General features: G+C 27.2%; 1 protein-coding gene across 2 annotated transcripts in view; it reads left to right on the forward strand.

Annotated features, from left to right (window-relative positions):
- LOC117167030 (max dimerization protein 1-like) overlaps window positions 1–9,445 on the forward strand; it is a 453,587-nt gene extending 444,142 nt beyond the window's left edge. For both annotated transcript variants that reach the window (XM_033351586.1, XM_033351587.1), the window contains exon 8: window positions 8,112–9,445. The gene's annotated coding sequence lies outside the window, so the exon portion shown is untranslated. The remainder of the gene's footprint in view (window positions 1–8,111) is intronic.
- Window positions 9,446–23,600: the final 14,155 nt, after the last annotated feature.

A 23,600-nucleotide genomic window follows, 5' to 3' on the forward strand; every position in this document is an offset into this window, starting at 1 on the left:
TATTTCAAATCCTTTAATAATTTTATCAACTGATCCATCTGATCATTCGAATACAAGCTTTTAAAAATTAAATAATAATCCATTGAATTGAGTAGAATTGAGTAGATTCAGAAGAATCCAAGTCAATTCAAAAATGCAAGGAACTTCGTAAAATGTAAGAGAATTCCAACGAATTTAGGAGAAATTAATAAGGGTTCAAGGTGAATTCCAAATCCCTTTAAATCTTTAAACCCCTACAAAGTACTTCACTTCTTGTGAATAAATTCTTTAAAATCCACTAAAAATCGTTCCATGTTTTTTGCAATTCTAGAAACTTCTTTATTCTAAAATATTTCAAACGCTTTAAAACTGTCTAAAATATTTCAAATTAAAAGCTCCTGAAAATGCCCTAGAAGTTGTAAAAATATCCTAAAATCTTACAAATTCCTTCAAATTATATAAATCTATAAAAAAAATTTCGATATCTTTAAAAATAGCATAAAAAATGTCAAAATAATTCAAGTCAATTCAGAAATAGGCATAAAGCTAAAATGAATAGTGATTAAGCGATAAATTAATTTGTTGAAAAAAGTGAGTCTTGAAATCTTCGATCTTATTATAATTTTTTTCCCTTTTCCCTTTAGGGACCTAAACTGAAATAGGGGATATTGGAATGGTATGTGAGGCCTGCAAGATATGGATATGGAAACAGTTTTAAAGCGTTTGAAATATTTTAGGATAAAGAAGTTTCTAGAATTGCAAAAAACATGGAACGATTTCACAGGACTTATAAGTTTTTAAGATATTTTAAAAGATTCCACGCTATTTTATAAGGTAATTTTTAAAAGCTTGTATTCGAATGATCAGATGGATCAGTTGATAAAATTATTAAAGGATTTGAAATATTTTAAAGTTTTTTGTTCAAATTCCTTGGCATTTTTAACAATTGTAAAAAATTTCCGATGATTTCAAAAGATTTAAAATATTGGAGAAAATTCTAAAAGATTTCCAGAATTTTTTTATTTATTTCAATAGTTTAAAGGGATTTTCACGACTGAAATATTTTAGCGTATTTTAAAAGATTCAAATGCATTTTCAAGAGACTAAAACCATTCGAAGGGATTTCCAAGGATTTTAATAATTTTAAGAAATTTTAATATTCTAATTTATTTCAAAGAATTTTTCACAAGACGTGAGGGATTTTGTAGAGTTCCGAAGTTTTGAAGAGATTTTCAAATATTTTGTGCAGTTTATTTGGAATTCGCTTTCAATTCATAATAATTTATCCGAAGTTCTATTCAATTCTTTTGCATTCTTCTATATGCACTCAATTCTACACAATTCAATTAATTGTTTCATATTTTTGAATTGTTTTCAATTAACTTGATTGATTTTTAAATTCAGCTTACTTTTTTATGTATTTCATTTATTTCTTCTAATTTTCTTCAAATTATTATGAATTCACTAAAAAATTTATTGTAATCAATCGATTTTAAAAATGTTGTTAAATTGTTTAAATTTATTTGGATTCTTTTGAATTAAACTTGAATTGTTTTGTAGTTATTATTCACTTCTTGTGTTAGAAATTAGCAGGGGTTTTAAAGATTTCAAAACATTTGATTTTTGTTTAATTCACCTTGAATTCTTTTAACTTAAATCTTTTAAATTCACTCCATTCTATTTAATTCAATGAATTAACATTTTTTGTCAATTATTTTTAAATTTTTTAACCTTACCCAGAATTCGTAAGCATTTCATCAAATTCTTTTGAATTACCTTGAATTCTTGTAAGCCTATTTCAAAGTAACTGAAAATTTTGCAAAAATATAAAAAAAATTTTTTTATTTTTGAAGATAAATTTTAAGAAAGAATTGAACAAATTTGAAACTATTTCCTTAAATTTTTAAGAAGAGTAGTCGATTTTGAAGCACAATGTTTCAATTTAGTAAGATTAAAAAATAGAAAAAATAAGTAAATCGAGTAAATTCAAGAGTCAGAAGATTTGAAGAAATTGAAAAAGGATTATAAACTGTAAAAGGTTTTAAAAAATGCACAATTTTTTTTAAGGATTTCAAACCAAAACTTAAAAAACTTTAAAAGAATTTGGAAAGGTTTTAAGTAAATAAACAAATTTACTTGAAATTCATAGGAAAATTTGGAAGATTCAAAGGCCATTTTTTAATTTTGAATGACTTCAAAATTTTAAGAAAAATTCGAATCAGATACGAATATTTTTGAGGAGTTCAAGAGGTTTTGATTTTTGAATAGATTTAAAATATTTAAAAACTTGGAAGCATTTCCGAAAGTGTATCAAATATGTTTTATTTCTTCTAAACCTCTAAAAGTCCTGAATATTGTTTAAAAAGGCTTGAAGTTTTCTTAATATTTAGTAAAACCCTTTAGAGTAAATTTTAAAAAATCTTTTATATAAATTTTTTTACACATCTGAAACCTTCAAAAATCTTTCCTAATTTTTTCACGAATCTTATGAAATTTATATTTATACAAGTTTGATAACAAACTAATAATACTTCTTTTCTTGTAACTAATTTCAGTACTTGTGCGAAACCCTTCTTTCATTTATAAAACGTCTATTATATTTTTAAATATAAAACAAAAAATGTTACGTAACTGCGGCGAAGTTACATAAGGGTGGGGAGGGGGGAGCCTAAAATAACGTTACGTAATATGTGAACACTCCCTAAATAAATTTAAAAAAGTTACTTAATATAGAAAATTATGAAACAAGTCAGGAAAAGTAAAAACAGTTAAGGGGACCACTTAGATGCAGTAACAGCAGCGGTAGCAATAGCAGCTCCATATATATAACATTTGATTGAAAATCGTCGATTTTCTTTGACCCGTAAGAACGTTATTTACGCTACACGGTGAAGCGCGCCGCCGGCTCGTTCTAGGGCGATTTTTTTTGTACCGGATGGAAACGAGGATGGATGAACGAGGGATGGTTTTTGTGCGCGGAACTCCTCAGCAGGGTTAACGTACGACTTATCGAGCGAAGAAAGAATAGAGCCTCGATCTTCGAACAGATAGGAAATTCGTGCGATCCCGTCGAGAGCGCGTATAACTAACTCCCTGTTGTTATATCCGCGAGAGAGCAAGTCTGAAGAGTAGGGTCAAGCAGATGAAAGAGGGTGCAACCAAGAGTATGAGATGATCCTCATTTGCAAATATATACCAAGCTCTATTTTTTTTTCTTAGATTTTCCGCCGTTTGTCACTTGAGCACGTAAGATGAGCAAAACAGATAGGGAGAAAAAGTATAAAATCGAGTGGAAAGGAAAACAAGGGAGGCAAACATGGGCAATTATTTATTTTAGTTGTAGGCATTGAAATCTCAGCATTGTCTCGGAAGTAATAATTAAAGTGTGGGTCACAGGGTGGCCTCAGGTTAGAGTAAACTTGAAAATCAGCGAAAATTTAAGGAATTTCTTTAGCCAGGGAAAAGTCAGGTATTTTGAAAAAAAATAAAGTAGACGTCGCCCGCCTACATAAAAGAGTAGTAGTCCGGACACCATACCCACTTTCGTCGGATTGGCGTTTGATATGCAATGTTGTTAATGATTCTTGTTCAGGCTAATCTCCTGATTCCGAACCTGCGTGATAACCCCCTGGCATTTATGGCGTTCTCAAGATATAAGCGATTAATTAAATTTTCATTATCAATTAATTATTGAATTACGGTTCAATATTTAAAAAAAATTTTCTTTTGCATTATTGTAGAGGTGAAGAAGAGGAATGAAAGTTGTCCTGACACTTGCTCGATGAGATCACTAGTTTTTGCAAAAAAAGCGTGAATAGGTAAAATGGATTTATGGAAAGTTTAATGTGTTTTTTAAAAATTTACTAACATTTTAAAATATATGAACGATTATATAGGACCTATGAGACTTTATGACATTTTAAGAGAGTAATTCCAAAGGATTTTATAGAATTTCCAAATATTTCAATGATATAAAGGAATTTAATAAAAATTCTTACGGATTTTAACAAATTTTTTCACGGAAATTGAAGGTTTTTGTAGGATTTCAAAGATATTCAATATTTCATAGTATTACCAGAGATTTGAGAGAATTTGAAATATTTTAGGATATTTTTCAAAATTCTAAAGAATTTTTAAACGATTTAAAGAATTTCAAATTATTTCAAAATATTTTAAAGGATTCGAAATATCTAAGCACATTTTTAATAAATTTCAATGATTGGAAGTAATTCTAAAATATTTTTAAGATTTTTCAATATTTAAAAAATTTTCAAGGCTTTTTATGAGCTTTACAATTGTTTGAGAGATTTCAAGATATTTCAAAGGATTTGCAATATTTCCGGCGTTATAAATTATTCCTAGGACTTTTTAACATATTTCAGTATTTTGTAGACATTATAAAGGATTTTAATTATTTTAGGGCATGTTAAAAGATTTCAAAATATTTTTAGGAATTTAAAAAAGTTTCAAGGGATTCTAAAGACTCTCAAAATCATTTGATTCATTAAAAAAACTTGATTCTTTGTAACTCTCTTCAGTTTTTTCTGTCACTTAAATTCTTCCAAATTCTCTTAATTCTACTTAATTCAATTAATTTTTTTAATTTTTCCTAGTTTCTGTTTGATTCATCTTGTCATTTTTTAAATTTATCTAGCATTTTTGCGGCATTTCATCAAATCTTTTTGAATTTCTTTTGAATTCCCTTTGAATTCAATTCCCTTAAATTCCTCGAATTAATTAATATCTTTTTATGCTTTTGGGGTTTTTTTTTACCTGATCGAAGATACGAGTTATAAAAAACCCGTGAGGAGGATGTATATTGCTATTTGATTTATTTATAATTTTCTGCATAATTTCATTTTCGAGCAAGTTTAAGTTGATTTATTTTGCTGTGCAACCTTTGGATTGGTCATTTCGGCAGCTTTTCGTTCGAATAATTAATTTTGCTTTGAACATTAGCTCTCAGATAGATCCAATTTTGGACCAGTAGAGATGCTTTTAAAACGTGATATTTTATTCTGAACACAAATTGCATTTGTATTTATCAAACTTTCATGATTCCATCCGCAGCTACAGTTTTTGGCAAAAGTCCAAATATTGATGTAATTAATATTCAAACAATTTTACTGCATCAAGAACATATGTGATGTTAAAGAATTTGTATTTATATCTGTAATGGAATATTTAATTTTAATCAAAAATACTCATTTCTTCTTAATGAATGAAATAATTTGAAATCAAAATCCAAAAATTGCCCTAACATAATTAGTAATCTCAAACAATTCATAAAGTTACTTCAGAAATTTTATGCTATAGGTTAAAAATGATCAGAAATGGAAGTTTAAAAATCGAATCATTAAAATTAAAATGAAAAAAATCGCTAAAGTCTTCCCGTGATATTGTTGCATTATTTATATGAATATTGAGAACTTTATTAAACTAAACTCTTGTGCTATAATTTTTTACTTTGAAGCATATTAGCAATATAAGTATTTAACACTTTTTAACTTTGTTGTATTCTATTTTAGAATATTTTCCAACTATTAAATACTTTTCAAATATAATTCTTAAATGAAAAACTAGCTTTGACGGTTATTTTAATTTTAAATCAATTACTATTACTTGAAAATTTTTTTTTTTGGGTGAAATTCCTGCCGTTTCTTAAAAATAATTTAATTTTTACATATTTGCTTATTTTTTCCTAGATTAAATAGTAAATAATTGAAAATTAATTATTTGTATTGAACATTTGCCCTTTTTAGTCAAAAATCAATCATCTTGGTTGAAATTTAAACTTTCTGATAAAAAATTAAACTGGCTAGTTGAATTGTTTCCCTCTTAACAGGAAAATATTTCTTAGTTGCAAATTTAACTATTTGGTTGAAAATTCGTCTTTTTGGTTAAATTCAACTTTTTTTTAATTTAAAATAAAAATATTTTTTGTTAGAATACTAAATTTCATATTTTTTGTTGAGAATTCATCGTTTTTGGTTGGAAATTTGTCTCTTTTAGTTAAATTTTTTTTTTAATTCAACAGTTTGGTAGACAATTTTTTTCTCTTTAGACGGTTTTAATAAATTAAATTGTAGTTCAAGACTTAAAAAATGAATAATAATTGATTTCACGCGACGATTCGAAATCAGTTCACAATTTTAGGTTTTTTAGATTTTAACGTTAGAAATTCAACTGTTTCAATTGGAAAATTTTATTAGTTAAACCGATGTCAACGCCCGATTGAAAGTTTCTAAACTATTCTAAATTTTATAATAACTTTAAAATAACATTTTCATATTTAAAGCCCTGTAGTAACTTTCAAATATTATTTTAGTTTAAAATATTCAATTTTGAAACCATTTAATTTAAATGGTTATTAATTATTCTGTTTAAAAAATGTCATTGGTCAGTCAAATTGTTGAATTTTGGTATATAAATAACAATTGAGCTTCTATTATGCTAAGAAAAAATCCAGTAAGTTAAAGAAATATTTAGAAATTTTCAAAAATTCAAAATTGATTTAAAATTTTTAATTGGTTTGAAATCATTTAAAGGGTCTATGTGTACCGATAAAATTCGGCTATTCATACCAAAATTTTAGTGCAAATATTCCACAGCGTAATTAAAAACCAAATATAAATTGTGAAAAATTGACAATGATTCTTCAATTTGAAAAATTACTTTTAAGAGAATATTCAAACAGATTTATATGAAGATTTATAAGATAACCAAAAATGAATTTTGATGATTTTAAGGAATTTTTTTTTATTTTACAAAATTTGAAAAAAGTAGGAAAAATTCGAATCACTTAAAAAGATATTTAGATGTTCTGACAAAATTAAAGAGATAATTTAAAATTAAAAAAAAATGTAAAACATGATGTAAATGTTTCAAAATCTTGAGGCATATCAAGGGATTTTAAATTATTTAAAATTAAAATAATTTAACTTTAAATTTAAGAAGTGTTCACTTTATAAACAATCTAATGTTTCAATTTTTTTTCTAGCTTAAATTTGCTTAAAATGATTTAATTTCGAAAAAAATGTAATTCATTGGTTGATTCTTCAATTAAGAGCGTTAAGAATTGTAAACTGGATTTATATTTTTGGGATCGAATCTGAATCTTTGAACTCAATGAGTCTATGTGTCTATGTGTATTGACAAACTTGGGCTATTCGTACCAAAATTTTAGTGCAATTAATCCACGGCCTAATTAAAGACCAAATATGGATCGTGCCAGATTTTAAATAAGAAATTTAGAAGCCTTTTAAGAAAGCTTCAGGCAAATAAAAAATATTTCCTAGGAAAATTGAAAATTTTTCTTCATTTTGAAAAATTATTTTTAAGACAATGTTTTTAAATATTGATATAAAGATTTTAAAATTTATAAAAAATGAGTGTGAAGACTCAAGATTTTTTTTATTTTGCAGAATTAAAAAAAAATAGGAAAAATTCGAATAATTTTAAAAGATGTTTAGAATTTTTGACAAAATTTAAAAGATAATTTAAATTTCGAAAAAAAAAAATGTAAAACAACATGTAAATATTTCAAGGCTTAGGAATAAAATCCTTAGGCATATCAAGGGGTTTTAAATTATTTAAAATTAAAATAATTTAACTTTAAATTTAAGAAGTGTTCAGTTTATAAAAAAATGTAATCTTGCAATTTTGTTCTAGCTTAAAATTGCCTAAAATGATATAATTTCGAAAAATTATAATTCATTGATTGATTCTTCAATTAAAAGCATTGAAAATTGTGACCTCGATGTACATTTTAGGGATTAAATCTGAATCTTTGAACTCAATAATTTGTAAAAGTTAAAACAATTTTATTTGGCACTTTCACTGTATTTAATTAAAAATTGTTCAGATGACAAGTGTTAGTAGCCTCTATTTTATACGTTTAATTTATCGACCATTTGAATACAAATTTTTTTATTTAAAACCCTTTAAAATTCAGTTTATAAAAGTTTGATTTCATAAATTTAATTGACCGTGAAAAGTGTTTGCAAACTGAAAAACCCCCGGGAAATGGGCAAGACTTTTTTCTTTCATGAAAACGTCCACCCTGCTTTTTGCAGATTTCGATTATTTTCTAGTAAAAAAAAAATAATGATGTTCCTCATTTAACTTTGCAGACAAAGAGGCGTCGCGGAGGTGGCAAGAGTTGAAAAGAAAGCACCTGAAGGAGAGATCGAAGAAGAAGAAACGAGTAGTTGGCATTTTCAACGCTATTCGCGATTATCGGAAGGACGACGAATTAAAAAAAAAAGAAAAGAAATCTATATTATATATACACACACACCATTGTACAATTGTGCACGCATACACACATGTTTTTGTAGACTCAATAAGAGCACTGGATAAGGATCTTGTGCACACATCTCTGTGTGTGTATGCGTGCATGGCAATTTTTGCGACCTCAGTAAGTCAGGAAAAATGTATTGCGCACAGAACGAATCAGAAACTGAAATTGCAATTGAAATTGCAAGAAAGAGGAGAAGTACCCTACCTACATAATGTAATCAGCGAATAAGAATTTCAGCAAGCATGTCCTTTTAAACGCGAGAGAAGGTCACACTATTCTTCTTCTTATTATTAATGATTAATATTATTATTATTATTATTATTATTATTATTATTATTATTGTACATCGTACTAAAACCCAGATTTTAAGACATAAGATTGTATGTAAGATGAGAAGCAGAAAACTGAAGATACGGCGGTGACCTCTGCGATGCATTATGTGTAAATTATTGAATGTCAATGTAAAGGTATTGTACATATTTAAAAAGAAAAAAGACGTCGAATCAAGATTTCACGAGAGCCTGGAGGGAAAATAACGTGCATGATGGAAAGTGAGAAAAAAGAGCGTACGAGCGATCAAAAAAGAGAGAATGAGAGCGAGCGAGAGAGAGCAAAGAATGAATGCGAGCCGGAAAAGGAATCTAGGAAGAAGTATGGACTTTGAAGGGAAAAAATCGGGCCAGTCCACGACTCGTCCTCGCACCTGCTCGTGGACGAGACATGCGCACGATTTGGCCTGAACCGGGTGTGAGGCCGAAGCGTGGATCGGCTAAAAATCGGATTGGGTTTGATTCCAAAATTCCGCAGAGAGGCAGGATAGGATACGCGAATTCCAAAAAGGCAGAGGAACCGTTTAGCGGAACATCTCCCCTATTTTTGCCTCTATCGGTGTCCTGATTTTCCAGGTTTTTACAAACTTTAAGCGACGTGCTCGGATTCCTATTTTTTATTTTATGTATATAAGCCAAATTATTTTATGTTCTTCATGCTCGCCATTATCGCTTGATTTCGTGGCATTAATAGCGCAATAATTTAATATATTTCGTGTAGGCTTCTATCATTTTATTTTTAATTTTATCATTCGGAAACCTAATTGCTCAAAGCAATCGAAACAGGTTTTTGATCCTTCTTTAATGGGTCAGTCGCACTTGTGAAAAAACAAAAGAAAACTCAGGTTTGCAGTCAGTTTCAACTGCCGGATGATTTTAATGAATTAGAAATTCGACCAGCCTGTAGGTAAATTTAAGAAAAGAAGTGCGATCCATTATTATAAGACGAGTCTCTAATTAACATTTTAACTAAAACGAAAAAAAAAATGATAAAATACGTGCTGCGTAGATTTTAGTTCTCGATACTGATTAAACGCTGCCGGGCGTTTGGAATGGTTTTAGTTTCTGAATCTGAGAAGTTGTGATTCATCAAATTCGGGCGTTTAAGCGGAATAGGGATGCCGATTATGGGCATTTACAAAGGGCAATTACTCAGATTATGGAGAAAATGAAAAACAATTGCTGTCTACTGGTCCATCAATGACCAAAATTATTAATTATAGTTGCAACTTCCACCCTCGATTACAAAAAAAAAAAATTAGAAAAAAAACAGTTTTAAGACCACCTAACACAGAATTACACACTTATTCAAGTGTGCGCTTAAAAAATAAACAAAGTTTACACGAAAAGAGGGCAATTTGCCCTTTTTGCGCTCCTATGGATACATTTTAAGATACTCTAAAGTAATTCATGCATGGTAAAGAAATGTCGCATCCTCTCATACACATTCAAAGAGTACAAATTCTATAAGTCCCTTATCACGTCACCTGTTCTAAATGCCGAACAGTTAGGTTTTGAGTGCTCCATAATCGATGATAAATGGGAAAGAGTATGAAAGCCTGCCAGTAAATATTTAAAAAAAGATTATTTTTATTATTTTTCTCTAATTCAAGCCTTAAAAGTAACAATTTTAAATCATTTGTTCCAATTTTCAACCTCTATGAAATATTCCAAGTTGAAATGTTAGAAGTTTCACCATTTTAATTTAAAATAAAAAGAATGACAAATTTATACATTCTAAGTTGGAAAATTTGGCAATTTAAAAATACTTAAGCTCAAAATTGAATTTTTTTAAGTTTTAACTTTTTTAATCAGTTAAAATTATAAGTACTTGAATTCATATATTTAAAATTACACAAATTCAAGTTCAAATTGCTCGATATTATATAATAAAGTTAAAACCAGAAAAGTTGAGAAATTTTAACCTTTTGCAATAATTTAAATCAATTTTCAAAGAAAAATTCTTTAAAATCAAAGTATTTTTTAACCTCAGTATGTTCGAAATATAAAAAAATTATAAATTTAAGCTTTCAGAATCAGAAAATTTCTTATACACGTAAAGTTTTCAAAAATTGAAAAATCTGGCAATTTCAATGCTAAAAATTCAAAATTGGATGATTTTAAGCTTGATGCTTTAAAATTTTTGTAACCAGTTACAATTAAAAGTGCGTGAAATTGTAAAACTCTAAATTAAAATATTCCAAAGCGAATAGGTTCGAATTTAAATATTCAATGTCACACCAATTTTTGTTCAAATTATTCGAAATTATATAATAAACATAAAACATTTTACATTTAAAGCCTTTGAAACTGAAATTTTCTAATAAAAAAATTTAAGATTATATATTTTTAAATTTACAATTTAAATTTACTAATTTTGAATCAGAAAATTTCTCGCACACATAAAATTTTCAAAAATTAAAAGATTTGACAATTTAAAGTTTAACAGTTTTACAATTTTCAAATTGTTCGAAATTGTATAATAAATTTAAAGCATTTAACATTCAAAGTGTTGGAAATGAAATTTCTAAATAAAAAAGTGTATGATTTAATTTTTGGAAATCTAAACTCTTAATTATAAAACTTTTAAGCAAAAACCTTTGAAAAATTCAGAATTTTCATCCGAGTAAGTTCGAACTAAAAAAATTTGATAATTCAAAATCAGAAGATTTCTGGCACAAATAATGTTTTCAAAAATTGGAACATTTTAAAATTCAAAATTTGAAAATTCAAAATTGGATAATTTTTAGTTTGTGACTTTCAAATTTTAAAACGAATTACAATTACAAGTACTTGAAATTGCACAACTCTAAATAAAAATATTCGAAAGCAAAAATTAAGATTTAAAACAAAAACAAAAATTTAAGACTTAATATTTTGAAATTTAAACTTCAAGTAAAACATTTTTGAGGCGAAACCTTCGAAATTAAAGAATTTTAATCCAAATAAGTTTGAACAAAAAAATGTGCGAATTTAAGCTTTTCGAAATAGAAAATTTCTGGCACGCATAAAGTTTGCAAAAATTCAAAAAATTTGCAACTTAAAATTTAAAAGATTGGATATTTTTTGTTTTGAGGATTTAAAATTTTAAAATCAGCTATAATTATGAGTACTTGAAATTGCACAACCCTGAAGTAAAATAATCCGAGGCGAAATATTTTAAATTTCAGTGATAAAAATCACATAATTTTAACTTTAAATTGTTTGAAATTGTACAATTTTTTAAGTTAAATCTTGAAGAGCTAAACATTTTTCAGTTTTAGCTTTTGAAAGTAAATTAAATGCCAATCAAATTTAAAGTTCAAATTTTAAAGCAAAACGTTTCCGAATTAAAGAATTTTAATCTGAGTAAGTTTAACTTTAAATAATTAGAAATTTATACATTCAGAATTGAAGAATTTTACAATTTCGAAACTCAAAAGTTAAAAATTCATGATTTAAAATTTTTCGCTTTAAATTTTCCAAAACTGTTACAATTCTAAGTACATAAAATTGCAAAATTACAAATTAAAATACTCGAAGACGAAAAATCTCGAATTCAAAAATTCAAGATCACACAAATTCAGGTTCAAATTTTTCGAAATTGTGTAACAAATTTAAAGCGTGAAGAGCTGTAAATTTTTCAGTTTTAACCATTTTCAGTAAATTAAATAAATGTATCGTTTAAAGCGTTTGAAATTGAAATTTCCGAATAAAAAAGTTCAAGATTTAATATTTTGAAATTGAAACTTCAATTTAAAAAATTTCAAAGAAAAAAACCTCAAAATTGAGAAATTTTAATCCGAGTAAGTTCTAACTAAATAAATATTCTAAAGCGACAAATTTCGAATTTAAGTGTTCAGAATTACACAATTTTAAACAATTTGAAGTTGAAAATTTCATTTTAAACTTTAAAAGAAAATCAAATAAATTGACAAAGCGTTTGAAATTTTTAAATTAATAATGTTCCAGATTTAATGTTTTGAAATTTAAGCTTAAAATTTTTAAACAAAAACCTTTCCAAATTAAAGGATTTTAATCTGAGTATGTTCGAACATAAATAATAAAATATTTATACATTCAGAATCATAAAAATTTCTGATCCAAATAACTATCTAATTTAGAATTGTGTATTTTAATTTAAAAATATTAAAATTGAGCTACAACACATTGAAGAAGTTACTTTAAAAATTTGAAGCACAAAAGTTCAAAATTGGATAATTTGAATTTTGATGGTTCAAATATTCGAAAAGAGTTAAAATTCTAAACAATTAAAATTGCACAATTTGAAACAGATAAAATTAAAATTAAAATCGTTAAATTTAAATATAATTAATTTAATTACATTATATTTTCCTCCAAAATTAGGAAAGTGTTTGAATTTAAGAACTGAGAGTAAAATTATCGTACGCTTTTCTGTAAAAATAAAATAAATGAATAAATAAAGTGATTTTCTTCCAACCGTTAAAACTTTTAATATCGCTGGCAGGCCCGAGCATGAGAAAGTAAAAGATAAAGATAAATCGAAAAGATAAAATAAAGCTGAGGTGAGGGAATGTATAAGGAAATTGAAAGATTGGATCGAAAAGAACGGGAACGTAAACACACGAACAGACCCCAGAATGCGTATAAATGTTGATCGATATTTGTAGATTAAAATCTAATCGCAGAACTTTATTCTGATCAAGAGAAAATTGAAAAGTAATGGCATTTTGCGCATTATGAAGAACCGAAGTTTGCGTAGTAGATTTAAGTTAACGACTAGATAGACTGACATACAAACGTAACGAGTGATCTCTGAAGGTGGGTTGCCAATGAAGAAAGACGCGATGGTTTTCAGAAAATTGCTTCTTAAAAATTATTTATAAAATGATCTCATCAGTATTTAAGATTACGTAATCCGGACTTTTCTGCGAAATTCTCTTTTCCAAACGAAAGTCAGCTGCAGAAAATAATCGAACAAGATTTTTGTTTCAATCAGAATTTTATTTAAATCAGATTTTCTTTGAAATTAGTTTTGTTTTTTAGAAAACTTCGAATCCCACTCTCGCAGACCAAGCCGATTGAAATATTTTCAGAAAGGCACGCCGCATATTTTAATATCTCGTGTGATATACCAGTGCATTGTTGTATCAACAATGAAATTATTAACTTTCTATGTACTCTACGTTCATAGGCAACGAAACGTAACCATATTGGTTATTGATCGACTATCGCGGCAGATGTCTTAATACTCCCGTGGGATTTGACCCCAGAATAAATTCAGGGCACTTATTAAACTTTCGAAAAAGCAAAATTCAAATCCTTTTCTCAAAAAGACCAGCTGACCTTTGTTTATTATCTAAAGAGCGAATAAGCGCAATTCTCTCAAATGTTGCGCTAATCCGCTCTCTTGATCTAAATTAAAAAAAAAAAATCTTTGAAAACGTAAAATAAATTGTCTTAAAGGAAGTAATTTGTTTTGAGGAAACGTCGAGATGCAAAGACAGAAGTTAGATTGAGTGATCATCATGGCGAAGGAAGTGGAATGTAGGGGCTAGCAATCGATGAGAACCGCCACCACAAAGCAAACCAAAAACAGAAAATTACATTAAAAATTTTCAAAGTATAAAAAAATCCATTTCATGCAAAACAAGTAAACATAATTAAAGCTAACGCTAAGAATTTTAGTAGTTAAAAAACAAAAAATAACGATGAATGTCTTTTGCGCGTGTTATGCATGAAAAAAAATAAAACGGACGCACCTTCGTAAGATTTTCTTTGATTCCCTCTAGAAATCGGGACCTACATGTACATGTGCTTTGGTTTTTAATACCCTACAACTTAGCGAGATATGTATGTACTCTATATTAAAGGGGAGCACATTCGCCCGGTGTATATTTAAGCGCTCTTTTCTTCTTTCTTTGCATTTTTCAAATGCGCGATTACTTGGCCGAATGGTATCGATAAAAAGTCAATTTAGATATATCCACGTGTATGCGCTTTTGAAAACTGAAGAGCGATTGTTTTGAATGCGTGAGTGAATAGATGCCACAAGTAAGAGTCAAAAGTAAGACACTCTTCGATGGGATCCCAGTGAAGGAAAAAAGATTTTAAAAAATTGACCGAGAAATCGTGGTTTTAAGATCCTGTTTTTTTTTCATTTTTGCCAGGACACGACTCGGCCTCGAACCTGATTCAGGACGGATCGTGCGCAACGTCTGGTCCTTGAGGATGAGTCGTGGTTTGCCCGAAATTTATGAATTTTGGAACTCCGTGTGGTTTTCGTTTAGTTTTTTTGAGTCTTTTTTCATTTAGTGGAATTTCTTGCGATTTTTTAATGCAGATTTTGTCAATAGGGTAGGTAATTTAAAACAAAAATTGATTTATTCGAGTAAAGATTGTAAAATTGTCCTAATTTTTAGGATCAGAATTGAAAATTCATGAGTTTGCATTTTTTTAAAATCAGTTCTACAATATTTTCTAATTCATTCGAAATTATATTTGTAAATTATAATTATTTTCTTTTGTACTTTTAAAAATTTAAATTTTTGTGCATTTTGCAGTTATTATTCATTGCTACACCATTTTTGAATGTTAAATGAGTTTAAAATGCGATTCTAAAAACTTTATACAACACTTGACATTTTAATTTGAAATTCTTCATTCTTTCAAGATTACGGAACAAAAAAAATTGTTATAATGTCGAATTTTCAAAGTGGCAATTTTAAAATTTTGATCGTTTCAGTTTTAAAATAGTCAAGTGTTGGCATATTTTATATCTTGTAAAATCTGTAATATTTTTATTTCAAATTAAAATTTTTAATCTTTCGAATTTTATGATTTTATTAATTTAATTAGAAATTGTTAAATTTTTAATATTTCGATTTGAAATTTAACCATTCCTGGCGCTAAAGCTTCAATTTCAAATTTAAAAAACACTGAAAATTGAAAAATGTTTAATATTTTATGCGTCAAAGTTGAAACTAGTTACTTTTTAATATTTTAACTTCAGAAACCTTTGACATGAAATTCTCATAAAAGTAGAAGATTTTAAAGTTTATTATTTTAAATTCGAAAATTTAAAAAAAATTTAATTTCAAAGTATTTAGATTAGGTTACTTGATTCAAAAACATTTTCATTTGAAAAGTACTTAAATTTGGATGCTTTATTTTGAAATTTTTTGAACGTAATTTCAAATTGTGTCATTTTTAAGGTTCTAAATGCATTCAGCTTAAATATTTTTTTAATTTAAAAATTATTTAAATTTAGATCGTGCAATTTGAAGATTTTCTAATTTAATTAAAAATTGTGTCGTTTTCAAGGTTCAAAATACTTTCAGTTAAACATTTTTTGCTTTTAAAGATTTGAATATTAAAATTATTTTCAAATTATTTAACTTCATTTGAAATTATGTAATTTTAAGATTTCAAATTCTTTTCATGTAAAATTTAACAGTTAACAAAATTTCCCTTTAAAAGATTTTAATTTTAAAATTATTTAAATTTGGATGCTTCAGTTTTCAAATCTTTTTTTTTTTAATTCATATTATGTCATTTTTAAGGTTCTAAATGCTTCTAGTTTAAAATTGTTCGCTTTAAAAAATTTTAATTATTTAAATGTGGATGTTACAGTTTCAAATTTTCAAAATTTGATTCTAAATTGTCAAATTTAAAAAATTTTAAAAATTTTAGTTTATAATGTATCGTTTTTCAAAAGTTCCATTTGACACCCATTTACATTTGGATGCTACAGTTTAAACATTTTTTAAATTTTGTTCGCTATTTCAGCGTTTTTAAGGTTTTTAAAAACTGTATTGCAGTTTACAATTTTGTGTCGAAAAAATTTTTCATTTAAAATTTGAGTTTTTCTTAAATTTTCAAATAATTTATTGAAAATTATTTTTATTTGAAGTGTTTGAAATTATAAATTGTCCATTTTCTATATTAAAAAATTGAATTTTTAGAAATAAAAATCGAATAGTTGTAAATTGAAATGTTCCTAAAAATGAGTAAAAATTAAAAAAGTTACAAACGTAAATCTGTCAGAAAATAGAATAGCTATATAGCCAACCAAATTTGTAGTACAATTTTTTTTTTAAATCATTTTTTTCAAGGAATATTTGTCAATTATTAAATTTCAACAAATTATGAGTTAGAACTGAACATTTCTTCAAGGAATTGTTCAAAAGATTTCTAATTCTGATTTAAAAGGGCGAATTAAAAAAAAAATCTGACATGGAAATGGGAATTTTCAAATTCTTAGTTGAAACGGCGAATTAAAAAAAAATAAAATTCTCATTTGGAACAGGGAATTTTTTAATTTAAACCAGTTCTGAATTGGAACTAGAATTTTTCAAAAGAATTCTAATTCTAAGTTTAAATGGCAAATTAAAAAAAATTCAAATTCTCATTTAGAACAGGGAATTTTTAAATTTAAATAAATTCTGTTTCGGAAAAAAATTGTTTCTGGTCGAATTCAAGGATTTAATTAATTCGTATGAATGAAGAGTAAAATTTAAAAAAATATATGTACAAATAATAATAATAATAACGAATTAACGATATTATTTTAGTTGTCTATTGGCACCATCTGCTTGAATAATTGTTGGAATCCCTTGATGGGTGGTTGAACCTGAGCGCAATCCGCTTCTCTTTGCCCTTGAGACCAATAGAGATAAATCGGTACATCGGGCCAGTTTGCTTTCCCGAAAATGTGATACTAAAATTAACAAAACGAGAAGACAGACCAGGGACGGGAGGGCAACTAAAAAAGAACAAGTGAAACCTAAGGTAGAAATAACAAGGCTAGGTAGGTGAGATTTGTTGAGAGTTTGTTGAGAAAAGTGTGCGAGGTATGATCCGGCGAAAAGCAATCGACTAGCTTACTTGTAAAATGTAAAAAATAATTGCGAGTAACGTAACAATTAATTGGGTAGAAAGAGGGGGAAGGGGCACACAGATCACACAGCAGCAATATGAACTGATTCAGTATTGACGCAAATTAAACAAACAAACAAAAAAAAACGAATGAAAAAATGTGTTACTCCAGCCGCTAGAATAAATGTAAGTGTAATTCTCGGTACATAATTGTGGTCAACCTGGATTCAAGAGCTCGCTCCGGATTTAAATTACGACAAAAAGAACTGATCGTTATCCTCGAGAAAAAAAAAATTTTAATTAACTAGCTCTTTGGTCACTCGCGAGCTCTTAAGTCCGCGGGCGTGCAACAATGGCCCAGTCTAACATTTAAGGATCTTTAATTAATATTTGATTGATAACAGAAGAACTAAGGAGAAAATACAAAATATGAAATAATAATGAAAAATGGGTGTTATTTTTAGATGTCTATTAGATTATCGGAACCAGAATTAAAGAAATAAAAAAAGCTTAAACATAAAAACGAATAAAAAAAAAGAATACCTACTACTACCTACTACTGTAATAAGAATAAAAGGATATTAAAGAATGAGAAATCTTAGTTGACGCCAATTTCACAGTGCAACTCAAAACGCCCTTTCGGTGGCACACCGATCAAACCGATTTTCTCCAATCTCTTTGTTTTCTTGATTAACGTCCACTGTAACTATTGGCGTAAGAAGGTCGTTTTTTCAAACTTAAATCGGAGATAGAATTGTTCGGTGCACCGAATCGGCGAATTCAGGAAAGACGATGTGGGAAAGCGATTGGCGCGTCTAACAAAGTGAGGGCGCGGGATGTGCGTCGCTGATCCGAATCGATATGTGCGTCGCTGGTTTGAATCGAGATGTGCGTCGTTGATTTGAATCGAGATGTGCGTCGTTGATTTGAATCGAGATGCGCGTCGCTGATTCGAATCGGCGACGCACATCTCGCGACCTCTTCTTGTAAATTTAATCGTGCTCGCCGTTCTCTCGCCGTCTGAATACTATTTTTTCTCCAGATAATTTGCTGCTTTCATTGTTTAGATGAGTATTATAAATGAGCGTAAAGGAGAGATGCGACGTACCAGAGAGGAATGAGAATGTCAACTCTGAGCTCATCCTCATTATGCCTCCAGCACAACTTCATCGAATCCTTTTCTTACTTTTTAAATTAATTTTTAATAAATTCCAGTGTTGAGCAAAACTTTCAATTGTTCCGTCTAAATCCGTTCTATTAAATTTGTAAGCTTCGGAAATATGTTTTGAGATGAACTTTGATTTTGAGTATATTTGAGTTTGTGGCGAAACTTCTACGGGGGAAAAGTGCGGTCCTTTTCTCGGTCGTTGTTGAGCCATGTCAGCAGAAAAAAAGTGATTATTAAGAAACGGAAAGGCTGATAAGGAAAGTGGGCTGGTAGGAATTTTCGAGGGTGAGCAAGAGATTTGTATATTAAGAGTCTCGAAGGGGAGAGAGAATGAGGAGTCCGCGAAAATCCATGATGTGCGAACAACCGCCAAAGGCTCCGGCACTAAGAGCATTTAATCAATGGTAGAAAATGCTTAGTGAATATTAAAAGAAAAATGGAGAAAAAGAATTACAAAAAATATAAAAAGTTTCACGTTTGTAATAATAACGTTGTAACTGCGATTTAAGGAGACGAAGATGAAATGATTATAATGTTATTATGTAATATTATTATTATTGTGAGCGGGCGAAAGAGTGGGAGAGAAAGGGAATGCAAGGATGAAACATTTTTAGGTGTGTTAATAATATGGAGTACGCCTAATTATATTCATATGCGTGTCGAAACAAAATGATGAAATAAAAATCCAAATACAAAGAAGAAAAATGAGTGGGTGTTTGAATGAAAAGATAACCTTTTTACAATTCTTTAATCTGTAGAAATCTCTAATCTAGGAAAGAAAGGAAAAAAAATATGGGAATCAAGCCTGCGTCATATGAAATATTCTTGATGTTTCAGTACGATTATGATTATTATGGTTACTACTTATTATTAATTATCATTACTGAATATCATTCATAAGTGAGATATGAATAAATCAGATGAAAATTAGCAAACAGTTATTATTTGTTTATGAAATCCATGTGGTAAATTTCCATGTAGAAAATTATTTATATTTTTCCATTTGCTATTGTTTTAATTCATATTTTTTTAATTAACTGAATGGTTGGAAGTCAAGATAAACTTGAAAATTTAAGATTAAATATTTGTCATGGATAATAAATTAAACATTTTTTACTTTTATTTTTTTATTCTGCTTATTAATTTAATTAGATATTATGAGATTTCAAAATGCAGGTTTGCGGTCAGTAATTTATTTGTCTTGTATTTCTATGTCTATATATTTTGCAGATGCCTTTCTCTGACGATTATGTGTTAATTAAAAATTATACTATTTGCTTGAAAGTGTAACAATTTTGTTAAAACATCCTTTTGTTTGAAAATTTGTATTTTTTGTTTGAAAATTCATCTATTTTGTTGGAAACTTCATCTTTTTTTTTTGCTAATAATTGAATTTTTTGTTTAAAAATTCATCTATTTTGATTGAAACTTAATCTTTTTTGACTAAAAGTCCAATTGTTTAAAAAATAAACTTCTTCAGTTGAGGATTTAATTTAAGCTTTCAAAATTCGTTAATTTTGGTAGAATTCAACTGTTTTTTATTTAAAATTTAAATATGTTTCGGTTTAAGTTCTTCGTTAAAAAATCGTCTTTTCTAGTTGAAAATTAAACTACTTGATTGAATGTTGAACCGATTTAAAAATAAATGTTCTTCAAGATTCATCATTTTAGTTGAAAATTTGTTCTGTTAAAAATTAATATTTTCAACTGAAAATGTAATTCTTCCATTTTTGATTAAAAACTAATTTTTTTGTTGAAAATTTATTTTATTTATTCATTCCAGGATGAGAGTTGGACCGAGAAATGACCGGGAATATTATGGGACCGAGAAAACCGGAAATTTACTGTGAATTTTATTTATTGACCAGGAATATTACAAATTTCTAGAAAAAAAAATCTGGCAAAGTTTAATTTCAACAGTTTTTAAAAATAATTAGTTAAATTTCTTTCCTTTTTTATTTAAACAATTTTAAAATGCAGTTTTAATGACTTGAAAAATTAAAAGAGTTTGAAATGGACCATTTTGTACAAGAAACCTCAATAAAAAATCACGTAAAATTAATTAAATTAATTACTTTAAATTTAAAATATTTATTTAGCCTAAAAATTGAAAAAAATTTAATTACGCAAAAGAACAATTTCTTAATATTTCGAAATATTTGACTATTCATGCAAAATCAGCCATTATTAAACAAATATTTTAAAATAAACAAAAAGAATGAACTTATAATGGGGCGATTTTAATTGCGCTATTTGAAAAGAATTCGAGTAAGTTCAAGAGATATTTAGAAGGCCTGAAAAGATTAAAAATTAATGGGCGCAAATAGTTCACGGCCTAATTTATAAGCAAAATTTAAATTTTTGCAGATTTCGAACAAGAAATTTAGAAACTTTTTTGAAATTGCAAAAGGCTTCTAAAGAATAAAAAATATTTTCTGAAGATTCCTAGAAAAATTAAAGACTTTTTATTTTGAAAAATTAAGTTTGAGAGAATATTTAAAAACATTTAAAAAGATTTCTAAAATGGTCAAAAATTAATCTGAAAGATTTTAAGGAAATACTTTTGATTTTGCAGAATTAAAAAAAATGTTAGCATAAATTCGAATCATTAGACAAAAATGTGTAGAATTTCTAAAAAAATTAAAGTCATTTAAAATTTGAAAAAATGTAAAGCAACTTGTAAATTTTTCAAGATTTTGAAATAAATATATTAAGCTCTTTAAAGATTTCTAAACTATTTAAAATTAAAATAATTTAACTTCTAATTTAAGAAGTGTTCTGTTTATGACAAAAATGCAATTGCTCAATTTTTAATATTACTAGCTTAAAATCGTTTAAATGATTTGCAGCTTAGTTTTCATTACTTGAAATCGAAAAATGCGCCTTAAAGTTCACATTCTTTAATTTCATTGACCGTGAAAAATGTTTTCTAACGGGGAAATGACCGGGAATTTTTTTATGTAATTAAAACGGCCACCCTGATTTATAAAATTATAAATATTTAATAAATTCTTCATACAAAAATTTAAATAAAAAGTCTTCTTTCAAAAAATTGAGGAAAAATTATTTCGACTCGATTAAAAGCCTTCCCAGATATATTTATTTTTCATACATTAGGTTGTCCTAAAAATAATCCCTGACGAAGTATAAATGGATATCGAAACATTTCGTTTCCCTAATAGTGTAAAAAGGACGGACAAGGAAAAAGTGAGAGGTTGGTTGTAATTAAATTTTTCCGTTTTCTGCATCTTTTTTCATCATTTGTTATTTTTGTCTCTGATGAGCCGAAAAGTAAGGTATTTTGAAAGGCTGTTTTCTTAATTGTGAACCTTCATCATGCTTATTTTTCGTAAAATTATTTGTGATAACGTAGAGTTCTTTTCAGTCTTAAATAAAAAAATTACATTTTTTTGTTGAAAATTCAAGTGTTCCACGGGAAATTTCTCTTTTGGCTTAAAAATTGAACAATGTAGATCAAACTTTTTTGATTCCTTAATTCTTAGTTCAAAAGTCATCTCTTTGATTAAAACCTAAATTATTTTGTCAAAAATGTATAATGTTTTTTAATTGAAAATTTAACTACTTTCGAATGAAAACGTAATTTTTCTATTTTTGATTCAAAATTAACTTTTTTGTTGAAAACTAATATAAATTCGGGTTGATGAAAACTCCTGTTACAAAAAAACAAGAATCTAACGACCAAATTTGGACCACAACGAACAAAAAAAATTTTTTAATCCTATTCTTTATTTTTATTTTTATTTTGAATGTTATTTTATTGTAATTTGATGATAATAAAAATAAAAAAGAAGGAACGGGATGTGGTTGGCTGCTTTCTCATTTTTCTTTCCTCTTTTTTATTTTTGTCCGAAAATTATTTTTTTTTAATTTTTCAGATTACGATAGGATTAAAAATGTTTTTTTTTTGTTTTTGTTTGTTTGTTGTGGTCCAAATTTGGTCGTTGGATTCTTATTATTTTTTTTTTTTTTGTTAACATGACTTTGCATCAAGTTGATTATTGGATATTAAATAAGATTTTTAATTTGGATTTTAATCTAATTTAAATTTCTTAAATTTTTATATTCGGGTTGAAACTATTTTTCAAAAAGTTCGTTTTTTGGCTTGAAAGTTCAACAATTTACGTTAAAATTTTTTTCTTTTTTGATCAAATATCTTTATTTGTTGAAAATTCGTGTTTGTCATTGAAAAATTCATCCTTTCCGTTAAACTACATTGTTTAAGCTTTTGTTTTAATTGAAAGTTCATTTCTTTCGTTGCCAATTTTTTTTTGCTCGGTTAAAATTAATTTTTTCCAATGAATTTAATTTAAAAAATTTTTTTAATTTAATTTTTTTGTTAAATATCATTTTTTTTAACAGAAAATTCGTCTTTTGGCTTGAGAGTCCAAAAATAATATAAAATTTTGCTTATTTCCGGATTAAAACATCTTTATTTGTAAAAAAATCGCATTTTTGTTTGAAAATTCATCTCTTTATTTGAAAATTCAAAACTTTGTTTAAAAATTACAAAATTTGGTTGAAAAGGTATTTTTTTACATTAAAAATTCAACTACTCGCGTGAAATCGGAACTTATTTGCTTAAATGTTTTTACGGTTGAAAGTTCATGTCTTTCATTCAAAGTTCTTTTTTTCGTTTAAAATAATAAAAATGAGTAAACACCTTGATTAGATAGTTTTTGAAGCATTACATTGCGTAAAAAAACTTTTTGTAATTAGTGCGTAAAAAGTAATTAATAGACGAGTTTTTGGAGCAGATCAACATCCAGGAAACAACATCAAGGGTAATCCACTAATAATCTGGATAAATTGGAGCAATTCAAGGTTAAAAGTGCACGTATTTTGTTAAAAATTAGTCCTTCGGTAGCAAATTAATTTTTTTAGTTAAAAATTCAACTGTATTCTGAAGAATTAATCTAATTTGTAGGGAATTCAACAATTTTGTTAAGAAGTCATTTCTTAAATT

Source organism: Belonocnema kinseyi, chromosome 2, assembly GCF_010883055.1.
Source record: "Belonocnema kinseyi isolate 2016_QV_RU_SX_M_011 chromosome 2, B_treatae_v1, whole genome shotgun sequence".
In the NCBI taxonomy this organism is placed as follows: Eukaryota; Metazoa; Arthropoda; class Insecta; order Hymenoptera; family Cynipidae; genus Belonocnema; species Belonocnema kinseyi.